Genomic DNA, 10778 nt, shown 5'->3' with positions numbered 1-10778 from the left:
AACTACCAGGATGGTTAATTCCACTAAAATAGAAGCACTACGATGCCAGGAGAAATCTAAAAAGAAAACAGAATGACACAAGAAGACCAAATAAAATCACACCACAAATAAATACAAAAAACATGATCAATAGCTTTAACAAGCTGTGATATATGTCCAGCCATAAACCTATTGTCAAGATAGCATTCAAGGTAGTGCTCTTTTGTTTGCTCTCCCCTGCCACCTTTTGTAGGTAGCATCACTTTGACTTAATGTTCTCCCCTTAAAGAGCATTAAAACATGACTGGATTTATATATGTTACGTCAAAATCTCTCCATAAAGCAAGAGTTACTCATCGGTAAACAGTTGTTTCAGGGTTCTTGTCCATTGTCAGTCCAGAGCAAGATGCTGGCTGGTTAGCAGAGAGGTCTTTGATGTAGAAGTGAGGGGTAGTGTGTTTCCTTCAGAAAAAAACTACTGTACGTTTGCTACTTTTCCTACCGATATACCAATGGAGCATTGCATTGCATGCACCAATTTGTCAGTCTCTTCAGAGACACATTACCCTTCAGTCTAGAGATGGGATCAAAAGAGTTTTTGACAGAGCTGAAAGACAACTGCTGAGAGAGGTCTGGGGGAGGTGGGAGATGGGGGGGATTCTGTGTAGGTGTTTCTATATGAGTTGATGTTTCAAATATTATTGCAACCACTAAATTCAAATACAACACCACCAGCCAGCAGAACTGTAGGGATATACACTGATATTATATGTTATGATATTCAAATAATATAATATTATATTGATTTAATCATGAAAGTGATATGAGCTTCAGCCGTGTCATATAACCCCTTTGTGACCCTATACCCCACACTTTAAAGGCCGTTTTACACGGGACGATTATCGTTCGAAAAATCGTTAGATCATTCGGATTTAAACGATAATTGTTTCGTGTAATAGTAGACAACAATTAAACGACCAATGAGAAATCGTTGGTCGTTTGATAGAATTCAGACCTATTTTTATCGTTTGATCGTTGCAAATCATTTGTACATCGTGTAATAAGAAGTCATAGCTGAAACGTATGCAATAGCGATGATAAAATGACCGCAAGAACGAACAATTTCAGGTCGTTTGCCATAGCGGTCATTTGAGATTATTATTAATCATTAGTCACCAAAAATCGCTTGGTGTAATAGTACCCTAACAACAGGACCACACAGGTTACACAGGGACTGGGGTAATGAATAAGTAGTGCCATGGGCATGACTCGTGCCCCCACTTTTGCTCAATTTCTAAGTACCCATGCTGTATTATTCTCTGGAAAATTTACATAGACCACATCCTACATATCTGGAAAGAGTCAAAACAATCCTGGAGGAATTCATTGCATGCTGGAACGATAACAGCTACATTTTAAAACTAATGTTACATATAGTCATCATGAAATTCTGTTTCTGGATATTTTTATAAAAGTCACAGATAAAATAACAGTAGAAACTGCAACCTACAGCCTCTTAGCTGCATAGAGTGTCCATCTCAAAACAACTATTGAAAGAACTCCAAAGGGAGAATGCTTGTCCCACCTTTTTGGTATAAAGAGAAATCCAGAATTTGACTGTCACACTACTAGAATAAAATGACAGCAGAAGGGCCATAAAACTAGAAGATGAAGAAGCTCTCCGCACGGACAGAGGTAGCTTGTTAAAACAAAATGGAAGCATCAAAGAAGGAAGAAACAATAAAAGTTATTTCATAAGAAATGAAATAAGATAAAAACAATCCTTGAGAAACAGTAGCCCCACTTAAAGGGGTACTCTAATGTCAGGTAACAAAATAAACATCCTACAAAAGCGTATAGTATTTTTTTACATGTCTGCCCCAGTTCTTAAACCACCACATTTGTTTGGAGGATTTTAGTTCTGTATTTCATGGTTATACTTCTTTACTAAAAGTCCCAGAATGCACTGTTTTCACTGTTTTCAGTTATTCATCACAGTTCTTTAAAGTGTCACTGTCGTGAATTTTTTTTTGGCAGAAATCAATAGTCCAGGCGATTTTAAGAAACTTTGTAATTGGGTTTATTATCCGAAAAATGCATTTTTATCATGAAAAAGCAGTTTGAAGCTCTCCCCCCTGTCTTCATTGTTCTCCTATGGAGAGAGCTAAAGAAAAGACCAAAACAGGACAACAAAGAGTTAATCTACAAATCCCTCACGGGATATCTCCTGTGACAGTCACCAGTGACCTGTCTGGGCTCGGATTACAGCTGTCACCCAGCTCCGTGCCTGTAATCCTCTGTTATCTGCTTTCTGCTGCCGGCTAACTCCCTCCTTCCTCCTTCCCCCTCCCCTCTCCCTAGAACAGACAGGGTACGACTCCTGCAACAAGTCACAATTTTCAGATTTTTCAGAGTGGATGAAAAAGAGGAAGGAGGGGGGGACCTGGGAAAAGGCTTTTACATGCAGATAATGGCAGATTTGGCTAATAAACCCAATTACAAAGTTTCTTAAAATCGCCTGGACTATTGCTTTCTGCAAAAAAAAAATACGACAGTGACTCTTTAACCTTTCCAAAGCAAAACCTGCCTTTTCACTCCCTATCTACTCTTCTGCTTTGGCAATGGTCTACACAAGGCAGCTTGCTATCCTCAACCTTCACTCTCTCTAAATAGACATAGACACACACACACACACGCATATATATATATATATATATATATATATATATATATATATATACACACTGTATATATATATATATATATATATATATAGGAGATGGTGATGTAGGCTGGAAGGGCTGAGGGGGTGAGGCTCAGAGACAAGATTCAGCCAGCCTCCTGTGACATCGGAGGACGATGCATTGTCTATGAAGAGAGGAAGGAGCCAAGATGCTGCAGACAATAAGCATATTTTAGTTCTACTATTATCTTTTTCCTATTAGAGGTGAATAAAAGAAATATACACTAATGCCAGTAATATTAGTAATAACATTATATTACCAATTTATCTGTCTTGGGGTGATAGTTTCATGTAAATATAATTTTCTGATAGTGGAGTATCCCTTTAAGCATGACGGCTTACATTCTGTTTTAACAAAATACTCCAGCGGCTAAAGAAAATAACTTTTTAATAAAATAGTCTCCAGTCCTTTCATGTACAATATGAGACCCCTGACCCTTACATATAATGTACAAAGAGCGTGATATTAGGGGGGGGGGGACACTTTCTTGATGGAAGAGGTCAGATAGTCATTAAAAAGTATCTTAACTATACCTTTAAATAGTGGGGTTAATGCCTTAAATTTCCCTGTAAAAAATCATTATTTGGGAAATTAAAGAAAGAATTGTGAATGACAAACATCAAAGCAAGAGTCAACATTAAGCCCAGACGTACAATCCCACTCCCCACCGAGATACATGAGGCAGACCCATAATTGAAATTGAAGGTCACTTGGAGGTTGGGCCATGTGTCAAGTACACACTGCTATGGGACAGGGGGAATCTTGACAAGCAATTCCTAAGGCTGGAGTGTAGAATCCCAGAGGAATTAGTGAGAATTTCAATTTTAGCTGCTTTCTGTAAGCAACAAGAGTAACACCGCGTAATAATGACTTTAGGCATTTTTGGGTGGCCTCAGGCTGTAAAAGTAACAAAGCTTGATGTGTTTTCTTTGGTCACTATCTGAGCCAATACTATTACCTGTGAATGTGATATTATTCCCCTGTTTTATCTCATTTGCTGGTGATTGGATACATTACATATTAATCACACATGACAAGAGGTGAAAGGCACAATAGTAAAACGTGTATGCTTATATGGTATACCTGTGTTTTCTTATAAACTAGGAACAGAGTAATACCCTGCAACTTAGCATGTAAAATAGAACTATTACATCAAATGTAAATCTCATGTAAAATGTAAATACCAAAGTGGCTATTATCGGTTATCACAGACTGACATGTTAATAGCCTGCATAACAAACATAACAGGTTTCCAAGAGTACTTTCCCTTCAATGTAATACTATTTACATACATAAAGTGATGCAAAAAAGTGCATACCATCCTCTCTATTGCATAGATATATTATCTCAAAATAAATAGTCCCACCCAGGGACTGCACAGTACCTCTACGTCTTCTACTCATTGAAATTAGCCAGACATACAATAAATTTTGCAGCTCTGCAGTTTATATACAGAAGTCTAGAGTTATTTGTCAGTCCATTTTTCGGACACAATAGAAAACAGTTCATTTTCAGACTAGCTCACACCGGTGCCTATACTCTTCTTTCACTATGTTAAAGTATCTACAATAAGTAGGTATTTACCTGTGTGTGTGATGACAACCTGGTTTTTATGACTGCTTAGACCACTCAAAGTTTGCAAGCACAACTTTTTTTTTTACTTTATACATTTTTATTGATTTATACTATAGAGCCTATAAATCAACACAGTTGGTTACTAGTACACAGCCTTACCCATCTTATCATAACCAATTCCTCCCTCTATACAGAGAATAACAGTCCATGACAAACATTGAGGCTATCCCCCCAAACAGAGAAAAAGGACGAAAAAACATCGGAACTTACTATTCTCTGGAGTTATTCCCCCTTGGCGCCCATGTTAACCACCTCCTGCCACTGCACTGTAAATTAACATCGCTGCAGCCTATGCCTGATGCTGCAGCAACGTTAATTTATGATCAAGGGTGACACAGGCGCAGGAGCTGCGCCTGTGTCATTCGTAGCGGGTCTCGGCTAGCAGTGATAGCCGGAGACAGGCCGCAACTATCAGCACCGGATCTGCGAGTTAATCCTATAGATACTGTGGTCAGCACGACCGTAGCATCTATAGGGCTTACGACAGAGAATTCTCCCTCTACAGAGGGATAATTCTCTGTCCGCTGTCCATCGGGGCTCTGTGAGCCCCGATGCTAGCCAAGGAAATCAGAAGCCTCAGGCTTCCAGTTTCCTTGCTATGGAGGCCAGCTGGGGGAGGAAAGGCTAGGTGTGCAGGGCATGTTCCCGTGAGCTCTGCCCACTCCCCTCTCTCTGCCCCCTCCCCTCTCAAGATTGTAACAGCGGCAGGAGACAGAGGAAAGGGCAGACACAGGGACATCAGCTTATGGGATTATAATGATCCCATAAGCTGATATCCTAAAACGACCTGTGCATTGAGGCATCAATGACCCCAGGTCGTTAAAGGGTTAAGCTCCTTTAATGGGGGCATACCTACCACACCAATTCCCAGTCAACCCTCTCCACAAGGTATTTCCAAACTCAAAATTTTACACTAACATCACAGAGCCACAACACGGCTACAAACACAATTTATTAACCCCTTTTTTGCCCCAGCAAATGTTATACTTTTCACATTCCCAAATAAAACTTGAATTATAATTAATTTAAAAAAAAGAATCATATTATACCTCTATACATTAATATTTTGTGAAAGAAGAAATGTAGTACATTGTGAAAATTCTTTAGGAACACTCTTTGTGAAATTTAGAATGAAGCATAGCATTTTGTAAGAAAAGAATTCAAGCATTAAAATTTATGGTCCCAAAAAAGCCTGAGACATACAGAAATTCATTTGAGTGTAGTTGTTTAGAAGCTGGCACATAGATTTCTGCAAGACCCAATCAGCTAGTGTGAACAGTGTGAATTTCTGCAACAAATCTGTTGCATGTGAATTAATCCTTAGAGAGACAAACGTTCAGAAAGTTAATTCATGCCCCACAGGGCTGCCAAGGAATCACTTTAAAATATTTTCATATTTTCTTTGTATTATGTGGATTGTGTTTCAGCACCTTGGACAGCACCTTTCTGGTTTTGTACAGTAATGGGTAAAATGACAAACTACTGCATGAACTTTACTGCACCCACATTTGTCGCTTGTGTTGCCTTAACATTCAGCACCACATTTAGTTCTGAGCTTGAACTATCCAGTTTAAGGATACACCTAGAGATGCAGACAGCAAGACAACTGAAAAGGACATATTGCCCCATGTATTTACTGGGAAAAAAGCACAATCTTGGTAATAATATTAGGAGGGCTCTCAAAAGTTAATTCAAATGACAGTGATATATATCTGCATTTGCAGATTAGATCACATGACAAGCTCTGTTTCAGTTGGATGATTTTGGTTGCTGTGTGTGCAGATAAGTAACTGCTAGCTAAGCATTTGCTCTATGTATTAATTACCTAGTATGAGGTTGGTTATCTGACTTTAAAATAAATGATATATCAATGTTCCTATACATTAATTTTAACATGTTCGTGTTGCCTATATGAATACATAAGGAATTGCCACTTAAACTTTTACTCTTCAGCCACATACAGTATATATACATTAAAGGTGATTGACCCCACAGAATGGTGCTGATGTTCTCAGCAGCAGAATCCAGCTATCATGGGCCTTTGTCAGGAATGGAGCTGCTCTCTAACCCTGGCAGTTAACCCTTTAGATGCAGTGTCAATGCTACAACCTCATCTAGCATAGTTACAGAGGGATGGGGCTCGCTCTGTTCTCTATAAAAATCCCACAAAGCATCTGTGGGGCACCAATGGCAGCCACGGCAACTAGAATTCTGAGAATGGCCTCCAGTCTGCTTGCCAGAGAAGTAAATCTTGCTCTGATACACAATCTGCACAGTCAAGTCCCTCAGTGGGACAGTAAAAAAAAGTAAAGTAATTAAATAAATGTAATAAAACACACACACACACACACACACACACACACACACACACACACATTCATTATGTATATTGGGGGGAATCTATCAAAGCTAGGGAAGTTTTTGTAGAGAGCTTGACCTTGCCAGAGATCTACAGCACTTTCTAACTGTTGTTTTCTCTATCAGCCATTCTCACACCCTGTGCTCACTAAGTATTTGAACTCCTGGAGCGTTTGACCCAAAATTTGGCATATAGGTACACTGAGTGCAAAGAAAGGCTTGTGTAAAGTTCCTAAGCATACACAGCACTCTCTAGCTGTGGTTCTCTTTTATCAGCCATTATCACATCCAAGTCCTGACCTTGCTTAATATGCATATGCAGCCCTGACTCATTGTTGATCTCTATTATCATAGCCTGTCCCTATTAGGCATCTGAATGCCTTAACAGTTTAATCCTAAATTTGTCATGTAGGTGCATTGTTTTGTTCGTTTTGGGGCCACTGTGGACGTTTTTAGTTTCACCTATCTTTTCTTTACTTCCTGGTTTTGATTATTTGAGCAAGGGATCTGCTAAACTACATAGACCAGCATTCTCTGTGTGCCGGAGCCCGCCCCCTTCCCCCAACCTACTGCTTGTAACTCCTCCCACATTCTATCTAAAGTAAGTACCACAAAAACAGCACCCAGCCATCATTTCCCCATATGATTTCTCAGCATATCCCCAGATGCTGCTGCCTCTGCTGTAACATGATAGAAGCCGCCAGCACAGGCAGCTCTCCTGCATTATATAAATACAGTATCTATGGAGAAGAGCTGACTGCCACTGAGCTCCAGTGATGTCCCTGCATTTATACACAAGCTCTGCTGGATGGGGGGAGATGATGGGGGGAGTAGTGTTCCCTGTTTTCTCCTTCCATAGAGCACAGATAGTCCATTTCTTCTCCACAGAACACTGCATTATTAGGCAGCAGGGTCAATTTCTGTGATTCTATTGGCTCTGAGGACCATGTGATGAAGGTCCTGAAGAGCACTGTCAATGGCTAAAAAGGAACATGTAACACTGAGTGTAACAAACTAATGAGACTCTCTCACTGCCAGGACCGCCCAGTGCTATGACACGTTCTGTGATGTATTGGCACATAATGGAGGACAGTAACATGTATTGCGTCAACATAGAAATTTTTAGAACTACTGAACTTCCTGTGCAGCTGTAGAGGTGGTCAAAGTAAGAGGAAATGACCAGACCAGAATTAGAAGCACATGGGTGGTATGTATAACTTTGGGTAAGGAACATAAAGGAAGAAAAAAGTTTTAAACTGAACAAGCCTCTTAAAGGCCATTTTGGGCTCTGTCCTAAGGAGCTTAACCCCTTGCCTCCACAGCCTGTTTTGTCCTTAATGACCAGGCTCATTTTTCAAAATCTGACCTGTCTCACTTTATGCGCTTATAGCTCAGTGATGCTTTAATGTATGCTAGCGATTCTGAGATCGTTTTTTCGTCACATATGGCACTTTATATTAGGAGCAAAATTTGGTCACTACTTTGTGTGTTTTTTGTGAAAAACATCAAAATATCATGAAAAATTAGGAAATTTTGCATTTTATGAACTTCTGAAATTCTCTGCTTCTAAAAAAGGAAGTTATAGCACATAAATTAGTTACTAAATCACCTTATCAATATGTCCTCTTTATTCTAACATAATTTGGGAAACATATTTTACTTTTTTAGGGTGTTATGGGGCTTAGAAATTTATTAGCAAATTATCACATTTTGTGAAAGTTTCCAGAACTGATTTTTTTAGAGACCAGTTCTTTTTTTTAAATGGATTTAGAAGTCTGGTATCCTGAAAACCCCCATAAGTGACCCCATTTAGGAAAATAGACACCTTAAAGAATTAATCTAGGGTTATAATGAGCATTTTAACCCTACAGGGGCTGGAGGAAAGTATTCACAATTAGGCATTAAAAAATCGAAAATGAAAATTTTCAAATAATATATAGGTTTAGATTAAAGTTTCTCATTTTCAAAAGGAACATGAGAAAAAAAAGCATGTAAAAATCTGTAACGCAGGTTCTCCTGAATACAATGGTACCATATGTGGGCGTAAACCACTGTATGGGCACAGAGCCGGACTCAGAAGTGAAGGAGCGCCAATTAGCTTTTTTAATGCAGATTTTGCTGAAGAAATTTCTGAGCGCCAGGTGCGTTTGCAGAGCCCCTCTAGTGTCAGCAGAACAGAATCCCCCCAAAAGTCACCCCATTTTTGAAAGTACACCCCTCAAAGAATTCATCTTTGGGTAGGATGAGCATTTTGACCCCACAGGTATTAGAGTAAGTATTCAAAATTAGACAGTAAAAATTAAAAAAACGATTTTTTCCAATAATATGTTCGTTTAGTTTGAAATTTCTCAATTTCACGAGGAACAAGAGAAAAAAGGTACTGCAAAATTTGTAAGACAGGTTCTCCTGAATACAATGGTACCCCATATGTGGGCATAAACCACTGTATGGGCACACAGCAGGGCTCAGAAGAAAAGGAGTGCCAATTAGCTTTTTTAATGCAGATTTTGCTGAAGAAGTTTCTGAGCGCCAGGTGCGTTTGCAGCGCTCCTGTAGTGTCCGCAGAAGAGAACCCCCCCAAAAGTCACCACATTTTGGAAAGTGCTCCCCTCAAAGAATTCATCTTGGGGTGTGGTGACCATTTTGACCCCAGAGGTATTAAAGGAAAGTATTTAAAATTAGACAGTAATAATGAAAAACTCAAATTTTTCCAATAATATGTTCATTTAGTTTGAAATTTCTCAATTTCACAAGGAATATGAGAAAATCCGCACCCCAAAATTTGTAAAGCAGGTTCTCCTGAGTACAACGGTACCCCATATGTGGGCATAAACCACTGTATGGGCACACAGCCGGGCTCAGAAGGAAGGGAGCGCCAATTTACATTTTCAGTTCAGATTTTGCTGAAGTAGTTTCTGAGCGCCAGGTGCGTTTGCAGAGCCCCTGTAGTGTCCGCAGAATAGAACCCCCCTAAAGTCACCCTATTTTGGAAAGTACACCCCTCAAAGAATTCATCTTGGAGTGTGGTGACCATTTTGACCCCACAGGTATTAGAGGATAGTATTCAAAATAAGACAGTAAAATTCAAAAACTCGAATTTTTCCAATAATATGTTTGTTTAGTTTGAAATTTCTCAATTTCACTATGGAACAGGGGAGAAGCTGCATACCAAAATCTGTAACGCAGGTTCTCCTGAGTACAACGGTACCCCATATGTGGGCATAAACCACTGTATGGGCACTCAGAAGGGAAGGAGCGCCAATTAGCATTTTCAGTGCAGATTTTTCCGAAGAAGTTTCTGAGCGCCAGGTGCGTTTGCAGCGCCCCTGTAGTGTCAGCAGAGTAGAACCCTTCCAAAAGTCACCCCATTTAGGAAAGTACACCCCTCAAAGAACTCATCTTGGGGTGCAGTGAGCAGTTTGACCCCACAGGTATTAGAGGAAAGTATTCAAAATAAGACAGTAAAAATGAAAAACTCAAATTTTTCCAATAATATGTTGGTTTAGTTTAAAATTTCTCAATTTCACGAGGAATGGGAGAAAAAACGTACCCCCAAATCTGTAACGCAGCTTCTTCTGAGTAAAACGGTACACCATACGTGGGCATAAACCACTGTATGGGCACACAGCAGGGCTCAGAAGGAAGGGAGCTCCAATTTGCTGGAGCAAAACCGCAGCTAGTAATAGTTATTAGAATAGCGCAGTTACTAAAATACAATAAAAAAATTAGATTACAGGTAATGTGGGGTGGTCACGGGTAACCTGGGGTGGTCACGGGCAACCTGGGGTGGTCACGGGCAACCTGGGGTGGTTACGGGCAACCTGTGGTGGTTACAGACCATCTGGGGTGGTTACGGGCAACGTGGGGTGGTAACGGGCCACGTGGGGTGGTTACGGATAAACTGAAGTGCTTATAGGTAATCTGGGATGGGTACCTTTAATTTGGGGTGGTTACAGGCAATCTGGCATGGTTACGGGCAATCTGGAGAGGGTCACTGGCAATTTGGGGTGGTCGGAGGCAACGTGCGGTGGTCGGGGGCAATGTGCGGTGGTCGGGGGCAAC

This window comes from Dendropsophus ebraccatus, chromosome 6 (genome assembly GCF_027789765.1).
Source record: "Dendropsophus ebraccatus isolate aDenEbr1 chromosome 6, aDenEbr1.pat, whole genome shotgun sequence".
NCBI classification, from domain to species: domain Eukaryota; kingdom Metazoa; phylum Chordata; class Amphibia; order Anura; family Hylidae; genus Dendropsophus; species Dendropsophus ebraccatus.
This window is presented reverse-complemented; position numbering follows the sequence as displayed.